The sequence below is a fragment of the Wolffia australiana genome, chromosome 4 (genome assembly GCF_029677425.1).
Source record: "Wolffia australiana isolate 7733 chromosome 4, ASM2967742v1".
Lineage (NCBI taxonomy): Eukaryota > Viridiplantae > Streptophyta > Magnoliopsida > Alismatales > Araceae > Wolffia > Wolffia australiana.
Genome location: NC_135838.1, coordinates 11,408,819 through 11,431,135, shown reverse-complemented (window position 1 = coordinate 11,431,135; position 22,317 = coordinate 11,408,819). Strand labels below are relative to the sequence as shown.

The window sequence follows — 22,317 nt, the reverse complement described above, 5'->3', positions numbered from 1 at the left end:
TAGGTCTGAACCAATCAGATCAAGAGTGTTTTCAATATCCTAGACAAAGGTATCGATCACGTATGGCACGACTAAATGGGTATACGATTAGAGGCGTCACATCCACAACTATTTTTTGATCGTAGCATAAGTTGCCACATAGATCATTACCTTATCTACCCAATCAAAAAAATCAACATATTTTGGATGAAGAACACAATTGTTTGGGACAATAAACTCAGGAATGGCTTGACTAATCTTGTCAGGAATGATCAAACCAATTCGGTCAAGGGTGTTCTGAATGATCGTAATGAACATATCAATTACGTGTGGCAGAAATGAGATAGGTATTTTATCATAGGCATCAAATCCAGAATTATTCCTTTATTTTTAGCTTAAATAGCAAAATGGATCATATCCTTCTACCCCATTAAAAAATTCTACATCTTTTGGATGGAGAGCTCAAATGTTTGTACGAATCTTTAGGAATGACAAGATTAAGTCAGTCAACAATGATTGAAAAAATCGGGTTACGAGTGCTCTAAATGACCATGATAACGGTAATGACCATGCTGGGAGTATCCATCATGTTCCGCATGATGGGGATGGGAGTAGCCATTAGTTTTGTATGAGCAGAGTTGCCCGATCTGGTTCGTCTAGGTTGATCAGCTCTAGATTGACCCAACTGATTGGCTCTATTTTGGCGTGGTCAATTGGCTATATTTTGGCATTTCATTCTATTGGGAGAGTGGTGTCTGATAGACCCATTAGAAAATAGCAGTTAGATATAGCCACGTGGGCACATCCAATGGCCAGTAGCATGTCCCTAGGGATGTGGATGCTACGCATCCATTTGACGTATCAGACACATCAAATGGACGCTGATGTGTCTTTTCTACAATGGCATGACTGACTGATCGACTTGCACGTCTTGCGTTGGTTGTCGGCCAACGTCGTGGCCTGCATTGGATTCCAGAACGTGATGAGCTACTTTGACGACAAAGTTAAATGTTTACAATGAAGTAATAAATAGGATAGAAAACTTACCTAAATCTCTAATCTGCCTCAAAAAGTGCTATACTGATCTGTTTGAGACATATTTTTAAAATCTAACCCAAAATATTTCTACCACACAAAGGTAACAAAACTGGTTTGGGTGTGATTTGAGATCAGATGAGGGAGACTCATCCAGAAATGGCAAAACTTGCAAGAACAAAAAATCTAACTCTTGAGTTCGCCCGACACAAAAGCTATACTGATCTGTTTGTCACATTTTCAAACTTCAGTATAATAGAGTTGTACCCTAGAAATCCAATAAATCTTCAATATTGTTTGAAAAATCTAATAAAACTTGTTTGAGCATGATATAATATTGGATCAGGGATATACATGCAACAATATCAAAATTTGTAAGAGGAAAAGTCATAAATCTTCAATCAGCCAAAACAAGAGTTATAATTCAGAAGATTTCTAGCGTACCAATCCCTTTAAACTATTTTGAGCTCGATGGGAGATCAAATGAGAAAGTTACGAGCTAAACACTGAAATTCAGAAGAGAGAGAAGCCTTGCTCGAGGATAGATAATTTTTTTAGAACCATGCTCGTGGAATAGTATGTTTACTTATCATGAATCATTCCAACTAATCATTCATTTTATGCGAGCTTAGTATGTTTACTGATCACTAATCACCATTCACTCATTATGATTTTGTTTTGATTTTAGGGTCTCTTCCTAACTGTTCTTCCAACGCTATTAACTGTAAAATAACTCACACTAGGCATAAATTCAAATATGGTAAAATCATGATCTGCTCATAGAGCCAAACTTCCCTGCATGAGACATTGATCAAAAGTAAACTGATTTGCCAAAATGGAATTAAATATTAATCAATTTGTGATAAGAGATAGGCCCTAGCTTTGTGTGGTGCATAGGAAATAAAGTACGCGTATCATCTAACTGCACCCAACTGCTGAATCCAAGCATGACTCTCCAACTAATGTGAGTAAAAATTCAATGATTGATGCACTGAAACCTGATAAACTTAGTCTTATTCTTCATGCATTGTTCTTCCTTCCGGTTTGCAACTGAGGTGTCTAAAAATGGGCTATTTTATTTTTAATTATATCTCTCTCCTGTTTCGACTTATGCATTGAGAGTTTAATTATACCTCCTCCCCCTGCTGGCCCCGGGTTCCCTTTGGCCACACCATCCACATTCAATTTAAGAATGCCTATTGGCGGTGGAAGCCAATAAACAACTCGATACTGAATGCGGCTGGGGGCAGGAGTCACCTCGATGCCGATGGAACGGAGGAGGTCGCAGGCGAGTGCTGATCGACCGACTCGAGGGAGAAATAGATGATGAATGCGTCGAAGCCACAACTGAACTCAACGCGTGATGTCCACGACGCGCATGGGTGTACCTACAAAGTGAGAAGAATTTCGCCCTTTCCAAATCTCCCATAGAAGATAAGCTATTGGTATGTGGAGGATGGGGCTCCGTGTAGAGCGGGTTGGCAAGAGGATAAACTTGCCAAAACATCAGATGGGGTCAGAGGACGAAGGCGGTCGGTGATGAGGCGCTAGCATGCCAGTGGTGTCTCACTGTGGAAGAAAAGGTGGTCAATCGTCTCCGTGTACGGGAGGGTGGGACAACAATGGGAGCGAGAACTCAGAGAAAGACCTATACGAGTCACTCGGTTATCCGTCGGGAGGCTGCGGTGTAGGAGTCTCTAAAGGAAAAAGGAGACACGCGTATGGATTGCCGGATGCCAGATGCGACGACCCCAGTGCTGTGGGGGGGATTTCACACGGAAATGCTCCCAAGATGAGCGGCACGTGTAGGCTCAGTTGGGTGTGAGTGTCTAGATAGCACAATCAGAACTAGAGTCAATTGGCGTAGTTTGGACCTCGGGTAGTGTGTTCAAGGGGAGACCATGCTGCTCCCACAGGTGTGGCGTGTTGCCTCTAAGCAACTAGGTCACAATGAGACTCACTCGGTGTGGTACGAACTGTGGGTGGCAAGCGAGTGGCTCATCAGCATGCCAGATATCGTACCACGCGCTAATGTCGCCTCGGCCTATATGCCAATGTGTGATTTGAATCATCTCAAGCCAGTGGCGCTGCCACGTCCGCCATCTCTTAGGACCCCGGATATCTATCTCGCGATGGGCCCATTCGTCGTATTTGGCTAAGATAAAACTCCCCAATGGGGAGTGTGTGGTAGACATACGCCATACGAGTTTCTTTTGAAGCATGTCCTGGACGTCTGAGAGGCGTCTGATCCCTAGACCCCCTTCATCCATCGGCTGACATGCTTTCGCCAAAGAAACCCAATGATGACGACTCTCTCCCTCGAGGTGACCAGACCATAAGAAACGCACGCATAGGCGTTCCACAGAGCAGAGAACAGTGAGAGATAGTAAGTGGACCACAAGAGTATGTAGTGGGATACTCATGAGGACATGCCGAATAAGTTGGATACCTCCTCCTTGGGATAGGAGACGAAGTTTCCATCCCTCTAATTTCTTTCTAAGCTTGCCCAGCATGGCATCGAAGTAGTGACGATGAGCAGGGCCACGAAAGATAGGGCATCCAAGATAATCGAACGGAAGGCGTCCTCGTGAGTATCGTGTATAATGCTGGAGTATCTCAGAGCGCCTTATAGTGGTGGAAGGTCCCACAATAAAGCTACTCTTCGAGGCGTTGACGAGCTGGCCCAAAGCTTGCTCGTATGTTGTAAGGACACTCATAAATTCCTTAATGGATTTTTTGGATCCATTGAGGAACAATATGGCATCATCAGCAAATAATGAGTGAGAGAGAATCGGGCAGCCCCTCTTTGTAAAATATAGTTGGATGAGGCCTTGGTCGATCACCCGTGTGAGCGTTCAGCTGAAGACCTCCTCCATCAATATAAAGAGGGTAGCTGAAATAGGGTCACCCTGCCTGAGTCCCCGCATAGCCGTGAAAAAGCCGGTTGAATTTCCATCCATTAAGAGACAGAAGTGGTTCTCCCTAATGCAAGCATCGACCAGTGCGATGAATGCATCCGTAAATTCGAAGCGTCGCAACACTTCGGTGAGGAAATTCCACTCAACTCAGTCAAAGGCCTATTCCATATCCAGCTTGATGATGACATTGGAGCCCGGGATATGAGTGTCTATGGACTGGGCTAGCTCATGTACTAGCGTGATACTCACATGGATCTGTCGACCCTTGACAAAACCACCCTGTTCTAGCGAGATAAGTCTATCAAGGAAGCGCCCTAGTTGGTTTGTAATGATCTTGGATGCAACCTTGTAGCATACATTACAAAGACTAATCGGGCAAAAGTCTCGAAAGGAAGTTGGAGTGTCCACTTTTGGAATGAGCGCTAAAAAAGTGGATTTCCAACTTCATGCGACGACTTTACTCCTAAACACCTCCTTGATAGCTAGCACCAAGTCAGTGCCTATGATATCCCAACACGCCGTATAAAATTATGCAGTGAATCCATCCGGTCCTAGGGCTTTATTACAACCCAAGGAAAAAACTACCTCTTTGATCTCCGCTCTGGTTGGAAGGGCTAGCAGAAGTGCATTGTCTTGGTCGGTCACCAAGTAAGGGATAGAGGCAAGAAGGTCCTCACTCACAACAGTGGGTTGTGAGGAGAGAAGCGAGTGATAGTACTCCACTCCTGCGGTTGCCAGCTAGACGGGTCCTGACTGTACGTCTCTAATAGGGTCATATAGTTTGGGCGTGCTCTGTGACGGATAGAGGCGTGAAAGAAACGCGTGTTTCTATCACCCTCTTGCAGCCATTGGATACGTGATTTCTGGGGATAAAAGATCTCCTGACGCCACATAGCATCCTCGAGCTGCTCTCTAAGGCGGAGCTGACGCTCTCCCATATCATCCGTCCAGCCCTCCTATAATCGGCGGTTGATAACGACTAGTTCCTTCTTGAGTTCTTCGACCAATGCGTGCACGTCGCCGAAAACATGTCGATTCTACCATTTTAAGTGAAGCTTGAGATTCCTCAGTCTATAGCTGAAGTTCTCCATAGGGGATGTAGAAATCGAACCATGCCAGTGGCTTCGTACATAGTTGTAGAAGTCGCGATGCTCTAACCACATGGTTTGGAATCGAAAGGGTGGACGACGGAGCCGATGACTTGAGTCTGGGAGAAGGAGGATCGGCGTGTGGTCCGAGTAAAATCTTGGGAGGATCTCTATCGTGATGGTGCAATGCATCAGTGCAGTACTATTGATAAAACAGCGATCAAGCCATTCGTACATATGCGCATCCACTTGACGCTCATTACACCAGGTCCACTTCTCCCCTATGGTAAGTGGCTCCACTAGCGAAGACTCGTGGATGAAGTCATTGAAGGCTTGCATAGAGCCTAGCTGAGGTGGGCGGCCCCCCTGGCGCTAACTAACATCCCGTATGCAGTTGAAATCGCCAGCTATAAGCCAAGGGAGATCAACGAGCTGTGAGTGGGAGCGGATATGTTGAGCGAGTTCCTCCAAGAGGGCCTCCTGCTCGGGGTGTCTATGCGTGGCATACACGACAGTAAGCAAGCAGGGCTTTGGGGAGTATAGTACGTCGAAGGTGGTGTACAGGGTCCCCTCAGCCAAGAGTGCGACTGAATACTCTCACTTTCAAAGAAGCCAGAGCTTATTCGACGGATGGCTATAAACATGATCCATCCCGAGTTTCCTCGCGATGGAATGGGAATGATCCGATCTGATCATCGGTTCGAGGAGCCCCACTATACCTAAGTTATGCCTATTGATAAGGGATAGGAGATGTGTTTGGGTGAGAGGGTTACAGATCCCTCTACAATTCCAAATAAGACTTGGAATCAGAAATCTATCGGCTCGCGTGACGCACCCGGGATCGGGTGTTGTATATGCGACGTGAAGGTGGGGCATCCGAATGGTGTCTCGAATAGGGAGAGGTATCCATGTCAGAATCCTCCGAGAGAGAGACATCGTCCTCCTCACCTATGGAATCCCGACCACTCGTACTGCCACATGCGTCCTCCGAACTAGTAAAAGGGGCTTGACAATGTGTCAAGCATTCCACTAGCTCAAAAGGTATATGTGATGGGTGGAGGTCAGGTATGTGGGGGGGAGGGTGGGTGCAAGGGGGTGGGAGGAGGTGGATCGCGGGGTGATGGAGAGGGAGGAGGTAAATCATGTGGTGATGTAGAGGGTGGAAGGAGTCCGGTGAGTGATGGAGAGGGAGGAAGTGGAGCGTGGGGTGATGGAGAGGGTGGAGGGGGTCGGGTGGGAGGTAAAGATGAGAGGGAACGGATAGGGGGTGAGGCGGGCTGAAGAGAATGGCGCGAGGAAGGAGGTGTGGGACGGGAAGAGCTGGGTCGGGGGGGTGAGTGGTGAGAGGAAGTAGTAGGAGAAACATGGGGAGGTACACTAGGGGAGGAAGCGTGAAAGGGGGTGGTTGGTCTAGGAGATGTGGAGGGACGAGTAGGGGGGGAAGTGGTACTACAAGGGGGACTTCGCCTATCCGATATAAGGTCACTAGCCTCAGGTCCCTCGGGTAGCTCTAGAAGGGCAAAGGTATTCGAGGTCAGTGTGACGACACTAACCTCTTTGCCCTTACGGGAGGGTGCATCTCTTGCCCGTGGTAGGGTTTTGGGGTGCTTCTCAGCGCCCTTCTTCACCCATTGTGAAGTAGTAAGGGAAGGCTTAGCCGTTAGAGGCTTAGCTGCCGGTGTGTCACGCGGAAGAGAAGAAGATACATCGGTGGGATGTGCCGATGTAGCTACAAGGCGCTTACCTAATGGTGGTCTCTCATTAGGTCGACGCCCTTGGTTGGCAGAGACTGCGGTGACAATGTAGTCATTGTAAGCCAAGGGTTGGAGGTATTCCTCCTCCATGGTCGAGGGAATCTGCGTCGCCTTTTGGCGACATGTGTGGATGGCATGACCTAATAGGCTATAGTGTGTACAAAACCGCGGAAGATATTTGTACACAACTAGCTGGCGGATCTTCTCGTCGCCAATTGCGAATGAGTATCATGTAATGTAGGGGCGCAAGTAGATCAATCTCCACACATACTTTCGCATAGCCGGGGCGACTAAAGAGGTGGACATCCTTGTCAACACGTATAAAAGTGCCTATAGCACCAGCAAGAGATTCTAAGGCAGTGGGTGTAAATAAATGGGGTCGTAGGCCAGGGAAACCTATCCACACTAGAACGGAGTGGGGAAAATGTTTGCGTGAGCTCCCCAACTGCTCGGCTGTCCATCGGTAGGTGTGAATCGTGGAGTCGGAGATCGTCCATGTGGTACGGCTCCAAGCCTTCCAAAAATCTTCTTCAAGTTGGAACCGAACAAAGACGCGCTTGTGATTCCTTGCTCCGATGACCACCGGTCCAAGGAAATTCCCTAGTGCTGTATAGACTCTCATGATGTCGCCTATAAGCGGCCGCTTCGTAGCGAACCACCCTATCGTGTGTAAGCGAATGGCGCTGCCATTCGCGTTACCTCCTCCTTAGAGAAGGTAACTAATCGTACACCCTCAGAGTCAATGTAACCCCTCGTCGGGATTGTAGCATCATAGAGAGGGGGAAGTGTAGGTTTTGGGAGTGAGGTAGTAGATGGTGTATGCGAGGAACCCGCCACTCGCGCTGCCCAGGTCATCTTCCGGGGTGATTCTGTGCCGTGTGAAGTCATTGTGGCCTGCGTGAGTGGGGCCCCATTAGCCGGGGTAGAGGGGTCATGAGCTCCCGTGTCCAGTCAGTGCAACTCAATTACGCCAACCCATGCATCTAAATCAGTGGGAGCCGATGCTACCAATTCGGCCTTGGGCGAGTCACTTGAGTCATTTTGGTTGGTTTGATCAGAGTTGACCAAGTCAAACTATTTGACTCGAGTTGACTCTATCAAGTCCAGCTGCATAGGATTAACCAAGTGGTCAATGTGCGCAGGGTTGACCGCATGGTCAATCTGGAAGAATGGACCAAGTCAACATGGTCAGTAGTCAATTATGCTCTAGGGTTGACCGAGGGGTCAACTTGGGCAATGTTGACCATGGAGTCTACTTGGTCAATGTTGACCAGGGAGTCAATATGGGCATGGTTGACCATGGGGTCAACCAACTCATCTCGACCCATGATACCCGAGTTAGCATGGTTGACTTGGTCATGGTTGACCAAGCCGGCTCGGTCAATATTACCAAGTGGTCAATCTGTGCAAGGTTGACCGAGTCAACTGGGTCAACTCGGTCATTGTTGACCATTTGGTCAATCTAGGTCGGGATGACAATATTGACCGAGTTGACCTGGTCAACATTGACCAAGACACCTAGGTCAACGTGGTTAGTGTTGACCGAGTTGACCAGGTCAACTCGGTCATAGGGGACTGGGTTGACTAGGTGGACCCGGTTGGGTTCGATTGGGTCGACCAGGTCGAACCGGTCAGATTCGGTCAGGTCGACAAGGTCGACCTAGTCAGATTCGACCGAGTCGACTCGAGCAAAAGTGGCCCAGTCGGATAGTCAGACTCGGCCATTGTCAACTGGGTCGACTTGGCTTGGAAGGGCCGAGTCAGACCGATCCACTCGGTTGGGATTAGCCGAGTTGACTCGGTTGTATTTGACCGAGTCGACTACGGGCGACTCAGTTGAGTCGACTCGGTTGATCTCGGCCACGGCAGATGAGGATCGTACTAATTGAAGATCCACCGACGTGGCCAAGTCAGAGTCGTCCAAACAGTGTGATATCTGGAGATCTGAGGGTGTAGAACGTCCGGAAGAGTCAACCATGTCAAGCGCCGGCGATGAGCTTACCGGCAACGCTTTGAATGCGTTGTTGGCGCCCACAATCTTTGTCTCTTCCAAGGAAATGGAAGACGATCTGACGGCGCATAAGGAATCCAGCTGGCGGCCAGATCTATTGCTGGCTGTCGGATTTGACGGGGCTCCTTTGTGGTCTTCGAGGCAGACATGTGGGCTTAGTGGACCGTTGGCATTCAATGCCAACGGTTCATTTTTTTGAATCATTGGGTGGACTACGGCAGGTCCATCATTTGGACCATTGCGATCATGACACGTGTCCGTCGCGACGGTCCAGATGGACCCGTAAGCCTCTACACCGGCAGCATTTATTGCTGACTGAGTACATTTTTTTCTTTTCTGTTTTTCGTTTTATTTTTGTTTTTTTGTCGTTTTCGTGCCGTTGGATGCGTCCAAGCTGGCATATCCGTTGGCTTGGACGAATCTGATAAATCCAAAATGATAGTAATATATATGTACAATTTCAGCTAATTTATGTACTTCTTTATCTTTATCTGGATATATTAGCAACATTTATGTTAAGTTGTGAAACTCATTGAGTTAAGTGGAATGAATCTCACTCTCTTCTTAGTTTATGTGGAAGATGCAGGAATTAGGTGAAACTTTCATGAATAAAGGGGATAATTAAATGAAGAGGAAGCTATTTGGACCAGAGGAGCAGGCTCAGCCACAACCCTGGGCCAAGAAAGAAGGCCCAAAGCAAGATAATTGGCTCTAGTCTAAAGGCCCACTAAGGAAGCTCCACTAAGTCCACTATGAGAGGCATGTTGGGCCAAAGAAAGGAGGGCAAGGGGAAGGTCCAGTCATGATTATTTATGAATATTTCAGGGGCTTAAATGATGATTGGAGGACAACCTTGGACGTGGATCCAAGCCAGAGAAGAAGATCCAGACATTCAATCCACAAAACATCCAAGGGTGGAGACTTAAAGATAGCACCTTTAATGCTAATTAAGGAAAGAAGCCTTGAACGTCCAGGGGGTATTTCAAAGGTCTCAATGCTGATTGGAGGACCATAATGGACGTGGATCATGACCCTGAAAAGAAGATCTGGCCATCCATTGTATTAAAAATCCAATGGCTCTCCTTTGCTCTCTCTCCCTATATAAACCCCTTCACCCTATTGTAAAATTCATCTTGTGATTCAATCCAAAGTAATGTTTGGTGGCCTAAGTGCAATTGAGTCATAGATCCATTCACCTCAGTGAGTGCCAGGCTGAGCAGGAAGCATCCAGGGCTGAAGAAGCTGGTGGAAAGGAGAAGAAGAAGTCCCTTGGACCTTAGCGGGTGTGACAAAGAGGTTACCTTCTTATTTCTCCTTTTTCATTCTTTTCTGTTCGTCTTTTGTCTTTTGATTAGTCTTGGATCAGCTAGCCAGTATCCAGGCGGTTCTAGTACATCCAACCACGCTCTAAAATTCATTCTACAACTCATTCTAGAGTGATTTTAGTACAGTCCATTTTTTTCTCTCTCATCCACCAAGGAACCTTCCCCATTTGGCATCCGGACTTTAGCCAAATTTTGACTAAGTCCAGAGCGCCAAAGTGTTTCATTTCCTATTTTGTTTTAGCTTTCAAATACTCCTAAAAAATACCCAAAAATTATTTTCTGCCTATTAATATTATTATAATATTATAATAATATTTTATTTTTCTTTGTTATATATTTTTATTTAATTAGTTATTTATCTTCATATGTAGTAAACCTATCTCTAAAATTATTAAAAAGTACAAAACTAAAGCACAAAACCCTTGCTCCCTGTGGATCGACCCTTACTCTCCCTACGCTAGTAAGGTTATTATAAATTTTTGTTGTTTTAATTCGGATAAACCAACGACACTAATTAGTGAAGTTAGCTCATCACTAATTACCCCAAAATTTGAATTATCAACTGGCGCCGTTGCCGGGGAGCGCGGTGATTGTTTTTAGTGAATTTATATTTTTTGCTCTTTTGCCAAAGTTGAGGGCAGCTAACCCTCAACAAACGGTACTTCTAACTACTTTTTTGGAGATTGATGGTCTTAACAAGGTCTAAGGCTGGGACTAGTGTTGAGGAAGATCTAGACACTCAATATCCTGCTCTTCCAGCAACACTTACAGCTCAAGATAAAGAAGAAGTCGATATGGTTGAAGATGGTCAGCCACCACAAGGGAGGAGAAGGACGATGGTGGATAGATCTACTCCATCAGGAAGTCTACGGCAAACCGGCATCAACATCAATGTAGGTGAGGGGGTTATGTTTAGGTATGACAATGCCCTACTGAACTCTCTCCCTGAATTTACTGGTCATTCTTCTCAAAACCCCTTAGAATTTCTTGATGATTTTCATATTCAATGTTCCTCTCAAAATATTCCTGGTTTAACTACTGAAGCTTTAAAAATGAAATACTTTCCGCTTACTTTGAAAGATAAGGCTTTCGCATGGTATAGAAATTTAGGCATAACGTTTAACTCATGGGAAGAAATGCAGAATAAATTTCTACATAAATTTTATCCCCTTTCCAAAACTAATTTTTATAGAAAATAAATTCAGAAATTTTATCCCCATGATCATGAAGCATTTAGTGAATCATGGGAAAGGTTCAATGAATTAATCCAAAAATGCCCTCACCATAGAATAGAAAAATGTCAGCTAGGTGAAATTTTTTATGAATCACTTCCTGATATTTTTAAAAGTAAAGTGAATCAAATAGCTGGTGGCTCGTTCTATATGGCTTATGAGGATGAAGTCTTTGATCTTTTGGAAAGGGTGGCTGAAACTGACCTACAGGAAATAGGAGCAAGTCAAAATGGAAGAAATGCCAACCCAAAACGAGGAGAGCTGCAAGTAACTTCAAAGGAAGCTGATCTTCATGCAGGGATAAGAGAAACCAACAAGAAACTTGAAGAATTGACTTCCACTCTAAAGAATGCTTTTCTCCCTAACTCACCCCTTGTGAAAGCACAGATTTGTTCTATATGTTCAAGCAGAGATCATGAGGATGGAGCATGCCAACTTGGAGAGGAGGAGGTCCATTTGTTGAACCACAACCAACAGCCTTGGGGAGGACCAAAGAGGACCATCTACAACAACCAAGGAATCTACTCCCAAGGAACCAAGGCCCCTTTCCAGCAACGAGTCCAATTCCAGACCCCACCACAGCAGTCTTATCAAGCAGCTCCACAAAACCAGGTACAAGATTTGTCCACTCTAACACCTGTAATCTCTCACATGATAGAGCAGCAGAATCGAAGGCTACGGGAAGAAATGGAGATGCGCATGCAAGCCATGATGGAAACACAGACAAAAATGATGATGGATGCGCAAGAGCAGACCAGACAGCTATTGGAGAGCTTGAAGCAAAGAACAAGTGACCATGGAGGTAAGGGAGTTGAATCCAACTCCCACTTAGGTCGATTTCCAACTCAACCTTCCATTAATCCCAAAAATTTATGTCATTTACAAGAGGAAACCCTATATCATGACAATGAGGAAGATCTTGAAGAAATTCAAGCCATTTCAAAATTGAGAAATGGCAAGGAACTTCAAGATCCTCACCGAGGCAAGGAAAAAACAAAATTGGAGGAAAATAACCTAAGAGAAGGAGAGGCTCCATCACCTAGTGTGGAACCCCTACCTTCAACCTACACCCCTCCCATTCCTTATCCTTCGGCCTTAAAACCCCTTAAGTCTTCTCCTGATTATGAGTATAGACTCCTAGAGAATTTCAAGAAAGCCACTATGTCAATAGCCGTAGAGGATATGATTAAATGTGCACCTTCTTTAAAGAAATATTTAAAGGATTCATGCACATCGAGGAAAACCAAGGAGGGAGTTAAGCTTTCTGAAAATGCCTCTAGTATCTTAAACTCTGTTCCCATTAAAAAGAAAGATCCAGGAGCTCCTTTTATTACATGTGAAATTGGAGGAAAGATTTTTACTAGAGTATTATTAGATACAGGAGCTAGTATTAGTATTATTCCAAAAGTTTTATATGAGGAATACGGTTTTGGGGAATTAGAGGAAATCTGCATGGATCTATTGCTAGCTGATGGAACAATTAGACAACCAGAGGGTAGGTTATCTGATGTGATGATAAACGTTGAAAATTGTGAGATCCCCGTCGATTTTATTGTAACTGAGGTAAAGGTAAAGGGAGATCTAAGTGTAGCGCCTATCATTCTAGGAAGACCCTTCTTGGTGACAGCTTGAACAATCATGGATTGGGAAAAAAGGGACTGTTGAATTTAAGGTTGGAGAGGAAAGAGTTAAATTAGACATATCCAAAATGATGAAATGTCCTAAAGGGAGTAACGAAGAGTTAAAATTTTGTGATGAAGAGGAGGATGATGTCGATGCTATTCGAGGGTTTTTATGGAGAGTAGATGATGCCAACAAGGAAAGAGTAGAACCTGAGCCTCCTACACTCTCCCTAGATTTGAACTTAGAGCTTAACCCTCTCCCATCATCTTTAAAATATGCATTTTTAGATTCTAGAAATTCCTTACCTGTGATTATTTCCTCGTCCCTTACTCATTCACAAGAAAATGATTTGCTTAAGGTATTGAGAGAGCATAAAGGAGCATTAGGATGGACATTTGAAGATATTAGAGGAATCCCTTCATCAATTTGTGAACACAGAATATTTTTAGAAGAAGATTCTAAACCTTCTAGGGAGCACCAACGTAGGCTGAACCCACATATGAGGGAAGTATTAGAGAATGAAATATTAAAATGGCTAGATGTAGGTATTATTTATGCTATTTCTGATAGTGAATGGGTCAGCCCTGTTCACATGGTGCCAAAGAAATCTGGAGTCACAGTAGAGATCAATGAAAAGGGAGAAGAAATCCAAAAGATGCTGATAACTGGATGGAGGGTATGTATTGACTATAGAAAATTAAATAAGGCTACAAAGAAAGACCATTATCCCCTTCCTTTCATTGATCAAATTTTAGAAAAACTATTAGGACAGAATTTCTTTTGTTTTCTTGATGGTTATTCAGGATATAATCAAGTTAACATTCATCCTGATGATCAAGAGAAAACAACTTTTACTAGCCCTGTAGGTACATATGCCTTCAAGCGCATGCCTTTTGGCCTATGTAATGCTCCAGCCACCTTCCAAAGATGCATGAACTCTTTATTCTCTGATTTAGTAGGTGATTGTTTAGAAATTTTTATGGATGATTTTTCTGTATTTGGAGATTCTTTTGAAAATTGCCTTCTAAATCTTACTAAAGTTCTTCAAAGATGCATTGAAAGTAACCTTGTGCTAAGTTGGGAAAAATCTCATTTTATGGTACAGAAGGGAGTGGTATTGGGGCACAAGGTCAACAATCGTGGACTGGAAGTGGACAAGGCCAAAATAGAAGTCATCCAGGGCCTTCCACTCCCCACAAATCTAAAAGCCCTTAGAGGGTTCCTCGGCCATGCAGGTTTCTATAGGAGGTTCATTCAAAACTTTGCTAAAATTTCCAAACCTCTTACTAATTTCCTTTCTAGTAAAACTAATGAAATCACTTTGGATAAAAGTGCTATTTCTGCTTTTGAAGAGCTGAAGAAGGCTCTCACACATGCACCTATTTTGCAAGCTCCAGATTGGAGCTTGCCATTTGAAATCATGTGTGATGCCTCGGATTTTGCTGTAGGGGCAGTCTTAGGACAGAGGAAAGAGAAGAAACCTGTGGCCATATATTATGCTAGCAGAACTTTAATTGATGCACAACTCAATTACTCTACCACAGAAAAAGAACTGCTAGCTGTAATTTTTGCTTTAGAAAAATTTCGACCTTATTTGCTTTGTAGTAAAATAATAGTCTACACTAATCATGCGGCATTAAAATATCTTTTATCTAAAAAGGAAGCTAAACCTAGGCTTATCAGATGGATTTTATTATTACAGGAATTCGACATAGAAATTCAAGATAAAAAGGGCTGTGAAAATTATGTTGCTGATCATCTTTCTAGGATCAAAGTAAATGACTCCTCACTTATCCATGAAGTATTTCCGGATGAGCAAATTCTGGCTATCCAAACAGGAAATGTTCCATGTGTTGCAAACATTGTGAATTTTTTGGTGACAGGAAGAGTCCCTTCAGGATGGAGCTACAATGAGAGAAAGAAGTTCTTCAAGGACATGCGAGATTATTTTTGGGAAGAACCAGAGCTATTCCATCAAGGAGCTGATCAAATTCTTAGAAGATGCGTACCCGAAGAAGAACAGAACAGCATCCTTAAATTCTGCCATTCCAACCCAGGAGGAGGTCACTATTCAGCTAAGGTAACAACCCATAAGGTAATGGAAAGTGGGTTTTATTGGCCAACTTTATTTAAAGATGCACATGATTTTTATTTAAAATGTTTAGCATGTCAAGCATCTATAAATATTGATAGAAAAAATCATATGCCTCTAAAACCCATTTTAGAAGTAGAAATCTTCGATTTATGGGGCAGTGATTTCATGGGACCATTTCCTAATTCGAATGGATATGAGTATATTTTAATGGCTGTAGACTATGTCTCAAAGTGCGTAAAAGCCATAGCCACTAGGACCAATACCAGTAAAGTTGTCACTGATTTTGTGGAGACTTACATCTTTTGCAGATATGGATGTCCTAGGGCTATAATTAGTGATGGGGGGTCACATTTTATAAACTTTAATTTTAGACAGATTTTGAAAAAATATGGTGTACAACATAGAGTAACTACCCCATATCACCCGCAAGCTAATGGGCAGGTTGAATTATGTAACAGAGAAATTAAGAAAATCCTTCAAAAAATTGTGAAGCCCAATGGGAAAGATTGGCCATACAAACTAAATGAAGCATTATGGGCGTATAGAACAGCCTATAAAACACCCTTAGGAATGTCCCCCTTCAGGTTGATATTTGGAAAACCATGTCATCTACCATTGGAGTTGAAACATAAAGCTTCACGGGCAATTAAAAAGCTAAATCTTTCTTTAGATGAAGCAGGAAAATGCAGGTTGCTCCAGCTCAAAGAACTTGAAGAAATTAGGAATGAGGCTTATGAAAACTCCAAGATATACAAAGCCAAGATGAAGGCCTTCCACGACAAAAACATCAGAAGAAGGACCTTTGTCAAAGATCAAAAGGTATGGCTTTACAATTCAAGATTAAAACTCTTTCCTGGTAAGCTAAAAAGTAGATGGAATGGACCTTATTTGGTAGTAGAATCATATGAAAATGGGGCCATTTTAATTTCGGATCCTAGAACCCATAAACAATTAACAGTGAATGGGCAAAGGCTGAAGCCTTACTTGCATGATGATGCTCCTCATCAACCCCTTAGTATGATATTGGAAAAACCTGCAGGTTAGTAACATCCATAGAGCTGCATTAAAGCTTTTATTTCTATTTTTTACCTTTATTATTTTCTTTTGTTTCTTTGTTTTTGTTTTGTTTTCTTTTCTTTTCTTTGGTTTCAGAAAATGCCTACCACCAATACATGAAATGGACGTGAAGGTACCTACATGAAAGTGCTCAACCCACTGTTTGCGTCCTCTAAACTCCTTTTTATATTTTCCTATGCATTGAGGACTATGCAACTACTATGTGGGGGGAGATTCAATCCGCCTTAAAAGTTTTATATTTTCTATGATGTCTCAATGTTTTTTTTTAAATAAGATGGGGGGTATAAAAGATTCTTGAATTCAACATCATGCCATAACCAAACTTTGGACAGCCCCTTTTATCTTTTTACCCTAGAAGAAAATGTGGGGAAGCTAGGCTCACTGAGCGCATCATGATCATATTATAGGGGCATCAATGTTGATTTCTAGGTAGTACATGATCTTATCCCCAAATGGCGAGAGTACATGGTAGGGTGAAGGACAGATCTGAAAATCAAAAGGTGTGTACCCCATAGATAAGGATTTGAGTGTTGAGTGAAAGTGTGACATCCCCACTACACCCATATTTTGATTTAACCGAACCTATCTATGTGAATGACTACCTATCAGCCTAATCATATGCTGGATAGTGAGATGCACTTCTTCAAGTCTTGAGCACATTACCCCTCCATTTCATACCTCTTATAAAATCTTCATCCCATAATTCTTCATTTGCCATCTTCATCCATCTATGCTTACTGACCCTTTACCACCTTTACCTCACCATACCTATATACGACCCCACCTCCTTGCTTATGAAATGCCTTACTCCCAAGTCGTTCTATCTCTCTTATCTTTAAAAACAATATCATATTGATATTTGTCATCTGATTTTAAATCTTTTCCATTGATATTCACTCTACATCTTCTCAATCTATTTCCTCTTTCTTATCCTCAAAGTTAAAAAAAAAATATAAAAAAAAATCCTCTTCGAGGGTAGAGTGATTGCATGAAATCTGTGATTGACATTCGTTCAAGAAAAATTATTTGATTACGGTAGTTCATACATCCTTTCTTATTCTCTTCTTCTATTTGCCGCCCCCAAAAAAAAAAAAAAAAAACAGGAAATACAGAAAAATTACTATGAAGAATACATTTTACAATATTATGAAAAAAGAAAGGAAAAATTACTATGGGGCTTGTTTCTTCTTCTTCTTCTTATTTGTTTCCTATGAACTGCCTATCATTCCATAATGAATGCATTCTCTACCTAGAAGAATAACTTATGAGGATCATCTTTACCTTCTTCTACCTTCCACATTTCTTCTTGAATCTTGGGAGTAGGCTATATAAGTAATCTTACTCTGACTTTCTTAACTCAGACTTTGCCCATTCTCCTTAAACCTTTCTTCTCATCTCTCTTGAAGCTTAGAGTAGATAGGAAGCCATTTCTTAACACGCCTTGTTACCTTGTGCTCATAATAAGAGGCGAAGAGTGCATACTCTCTATTTCAGGTCTGATGAAGCTTTTAGGGACACCACCACTTAGGTAGCCCTTTCTCTTGTGAGCGAGTGAACCAAGAGGGGTGAGGCCCAGTTCAATGTGTGAAGTGAGGAAATCTTTTTTATATGGTGTTGAGCCTAGAGAGAAGTAAGCTGCCCTATTATGACCACCAGTTCTGCTCAGACCATGAGAAAAAAGTTCATGTATTCCTGCAAAGGTTTTGACCTAGATTTTCGAAGGAAAATGCTCATCTAGATATGTGATTGATAAACTTAACACTTCATGCAGATACCTTCTTAGTGTAAAGGCGAGAAGGGAAGTCCAAAGAAAATCGAAGGGCATTGCTAAGGGACTAGCAATGATCTAAGTTGGGGGGTATTTGATAAATCCAAAATGATAGTAATATATATGTGCAATTTCAGCTAATTTATGTACTTCTTTATCTTTATCTGGATATATTATCAACATTTATGTTAAGTTGTGAAACATCATGAAACAAAATCACCTTTTTATAATTTGGAGTTAATTATTATCATTTGTGGGACTAACCCCACTTAACTCAATGAGTTAAGTGGAATGAATCTCACTCTCTTCTTAGTTTATGTGGAAGATGCAGGAATTAGGTGAAACTTTCATGAATAAAGGGGATAATTAAATGAAGAGGAAGCTATTTGGACCAGAGGAGCAGGCTCAGCCACAACCCTGGGCCAAGAAAGAAGGCCCAAAGCAAGATAATTGGCTCTAGTCTAAAGGCCCACTAAGGAAGCTCCACTAAGTCCACTATGAGAGGCATGTTGGGCCAAAGAAAGGAGGGCAAGGGGAAGGTCCAGTCATGATTATTTATGAATATTTCAGGGGCTTAAATGATGATTGGAGGACAACCTTGGACGTGGATCCAAGCCAGAGAAGAAGATCCAGACATTCAATCCACAAAACATCCAAGGGTGGAGACTTAAAGATAGCACCTTTAATGCTAATTAAGGAAAGAAGCCTTGAACGTCCAGGGGGTATTTCAAAGGTCTCAATGCTGATTGGAGGACCATAATGGACGTGGATCATGACCCTGAAAAGAAGATCTGGCCATCCATTGTATTAAAAATCCAATGGCTCTCCTTTGCTCTCTCTCCCTATATAAACCCCTTCACCCTATTGTAAAATTCATCTTGTGATTCAATCCAAAGTAATGTTTGGTGGCCTAAGTGCAATTGAGTCATAGATCCATTCACCTCAGTGAGTGCCAGGCTGAGCAGGAAGCATCCAGGGCTGAAGAAGCTGGTGGAAAGGAGAAGAAGAAGTCCCTTGGACCTTAGCGGGTGTGACAAAGAGGTTACCTTCTTATTTCTCCTTTTTCATTCTTTTTTGTTCGTCTTTTGTCTTTTGATTAGTCTTGGATCAGCTAGCCAGTATCCAGACGGCTCTAGTGCATCCATCCACGCTCTAAAATTCATTCTACAACTCATTCTAGAGTGATTTTAGTACAGTCCATTTTTTTCTCTCTCCTCCACCAAGGAACCTTCCCCATTTGGCATCCGGACTTTAGCCAAATTTTGACTAAGTCCAGAGCGCCAAACTGTTTCATTTCCTATTTTGTTTTAGCTTTCAAATACTCCTAAAAAATACCCAAAAATTATTTTCTGCCTATTAATATTATTATAATATTATAATAATATTTTATTTTTCTTTGTTATATATTTTTATTTAATTAGTTATTTATCTTCATATGTAGTAAACCTACCTCTAAAATTATTAAAAAGTACAAAACTAAAGCACAAAACCCTTGCTCCCTGTGGATCGACCCTTACTCTCCCTACGCTAGTAAGGTTATTATAAATTTTTGTTGTTTTAATTCGGATAAACCAACGACACTAATTAGTGAAGTTAGCTCATCACTAATTACCCCAAAATCTGAATTATCAGAATCCAACGGAATCCATTGGTGGTGATGGGTCTACAATGGGTTTTGTGGACCCGTCAGCTGCCACCGCATGATCGGCTTGGGCCATCTGGCTCGCCGACATGGCAGCGACGGCCAACAATGGCCTGTCCAACTCAGCAGCTTTCATTGGATTGCGGGCTGCAAGTTCGCTTATATGGCAAGCGGTTTTCCAATCAAATTTGCTGATTAAGAGTCATGACAAAATATTGATATAGAACGATGCGGCTCGTCACGACGAACAAGTAGAGTACAAATTTTGTATATTTAGCCCATCTATATCATAAGAATTCGTGAAATTAAAGATCTGATAGAGCCACTTACCTCTTGGAATCAAAAGGCTTGATCAGGAGCTTTCGGAGTCTGTTTGTGGCGTTCTTGTAGTTGATTCCTATAGATTGAGGCCTTTGATTCCAATGAAACAAGAATCACATCGGTCCGAGCTCTATGGCGAAAGTTATGATAAAATCGCCGATTTCGGAAGAGAGAGAAGCTCTTGAGATGAGGGAAAATGTCTCTATCTCTTCAAAAGACATTAAATACATGCAATTAATTGCTCCGTTTTCAACACCTCGCAAACTAGACGTAAGTGACGGAGATGATCGGGTGTGGATCTATTGTAAATAAGAATATCATCAAAATATACGACGACAAAGCTCCCTATGAATGGTCTAAGTATATGATGCATCAATCCCTAGAAGGTGCTAGGTGCATTCGATAAACCAAAGGACATGACTTTCCACTCATATAATCCATCCTTGATCTTAAACGCAGTTTTCCACTCGTCTCTTGTACGGATACAAACTTGGTGATAACCGCTCTTAAGATCAAATTTGGAGGAAATTTTTGAACCTGCTATCATACCAAACATGTCGTCGATGTGGGAAATAGGAAACCTATACTTGACCGTAATCTTATTTATAGCTCTACTGTTTATGCACATGCGTCGACTCCCATCCTTTTTGGGAGCCAGCAGTGCGGGTACGACACACGGGCTAAGGCTCTCTTGGATGAATCCCTTATCCAAGAGTTCTTGGACTTGACATTGTAGCTCCTTGTACTGCGTGGGATCCATCTGATAATGAGGGAGGTTGGATAAAGATAACCCTAGAATGAGATCGATGGCGTGCTGAATATCACGCATCGGGGGTAGGTCATCAGATAAATCGTTAGGGAAGACGCTCGCAAATTCTTTGAGTAGCTGAGAAACCTCGGGGGATGGGGTGGTGGCATCCTCGGAGGAGTGATCAGGAATCATAGCTAAGCACATAGTGATTTCACAATCTAGCTCCTTCTGAAATTGGTGATCGCTAATAACACACAAGCCTAAGGATGGAGATTTTGGTGAAGGCTTTTGTGGACTTTCGGTATAGGGATGCCATGTAATTTTCTTTCCCTGATGGATGAATGAACAAGTGTTGATCCTACCGAAGAGATGTACATCGTTGTCATACAGCCAAGGGCGGCCGAGGATAACGCTGCCCACCTTCATGGGTAGCACATCGCACAACACGTCTTCCTCATTTTATTGAACCTTCAAAGGAAGACGGCATTCATTCTTTATGGGAATCGAGGTAGCGTCAATCCAGGACACATAATACGGGTTAGGATGGTCGATGAAACGCAATCCCAAGCATGACGTCATGACATTGGATACGGCGTGAATACAACTACCGCTGTCTACAATCGTTTTACACATCTTGTCACGAATCTTAAAATATGTATAGAATATGGACGTCCTCAAAGCGGAATTAACGGTCGAAGGCTGGGTAAAGGTACATCAGACAACTCCCCTAACAGATGTAGATGGATTCCGCCGAGGAAGGGTTGGTGGGCAGTCGGTGATACCATTGAAGCCCACTAAATCTTCCTCGTGCACGAATTCATCTTCGACGTAGCTATCTACTCTATATTCTTCCTTGTTGATAGGCTGATCATCTATGATAGGGATGTTATCAGAGGGCTCCTGACCTATATGTAGGGCTCGTGATGGACATTGGGAAGCGCTATGACCACGGCCTTGGCATTTAAAATAGGTCAAGCCGGAGGGACTGATATGTGCGGGATTGGGTTGAGGAGGAGTTGTAGCGGTGGACTCGAGGGAAGGAGATGTACGAGTATTTGGCAAAGTAGAGGACGGAGTCGGAGCTGGAGGGCGGTGCTCGGTGGTAGTGCGAGTGGGAGTGGGAACGGGAGGTGCCGAGAGAGCTAACAGAGTATTGCGTTGGACTGCACGGTTGGGATGAGAGGGATTGGATAAGTGCGACCGATCGGTAAGAGCAAGGCGATTGTATACAGGAGTATGGTATAAGTTCTCACAAAGCTCTAGAGTTGAGAGTATGGTATAGGCCTGCTCGAGAGTCGTGGCCTTACGGACAAGCCATTCTATCTCCAAATAAGGGTTAAGACCTAACCTAAAATGAGAAATAGTGACTCGAGGGTTTTCTTCAACTCGCCACCTCATATAGAATTCCTCAAATTGCGTGATATATTCAGAGACGGGACGTCTACCCTACTGTAGTTTGTGCCATTGGTCAAGAAGGCTATCTAAATAAGCAAGTGGGACGTATTTCTCACGTAGTTTGTCCTTCATTTGGGGCCAAGTATCTATGGGCACCTCACGACGATTATAAATAAAAAATTCAAGACTCTCCCAAAAGATTTTCGCTTGTCCCCCTAATCTCATCTCGGCGTATTGGACTTCGTGCCACTTTAGGGTATTGTACCACTTGAAATAACTATTCAATTTGGACTCTCAATCAAG

The 22,317-nt window shown here is 42.9% G+C and overlaps 1 non-coding gene across 1 annotated transcript; it reads right to left on the bottom strand.

Annotated features, from left to right (window-relative positions):
• Nucleotides 1-11,292: 11,292 nt before the first annotated feature.
• LOC144702839 (small nucleolar RNA R71) lies at nt 11,293-11,401 on the bottom strand. Its single transcript, XR_013581412.1, has one exon. It is a non-coding gene; the product is annotated as a small nucleolar RNA R71 (small nucleolar RNA).
• Nucleotides 11,402-22,317: the final 10,916 nt, after the last annotated feature.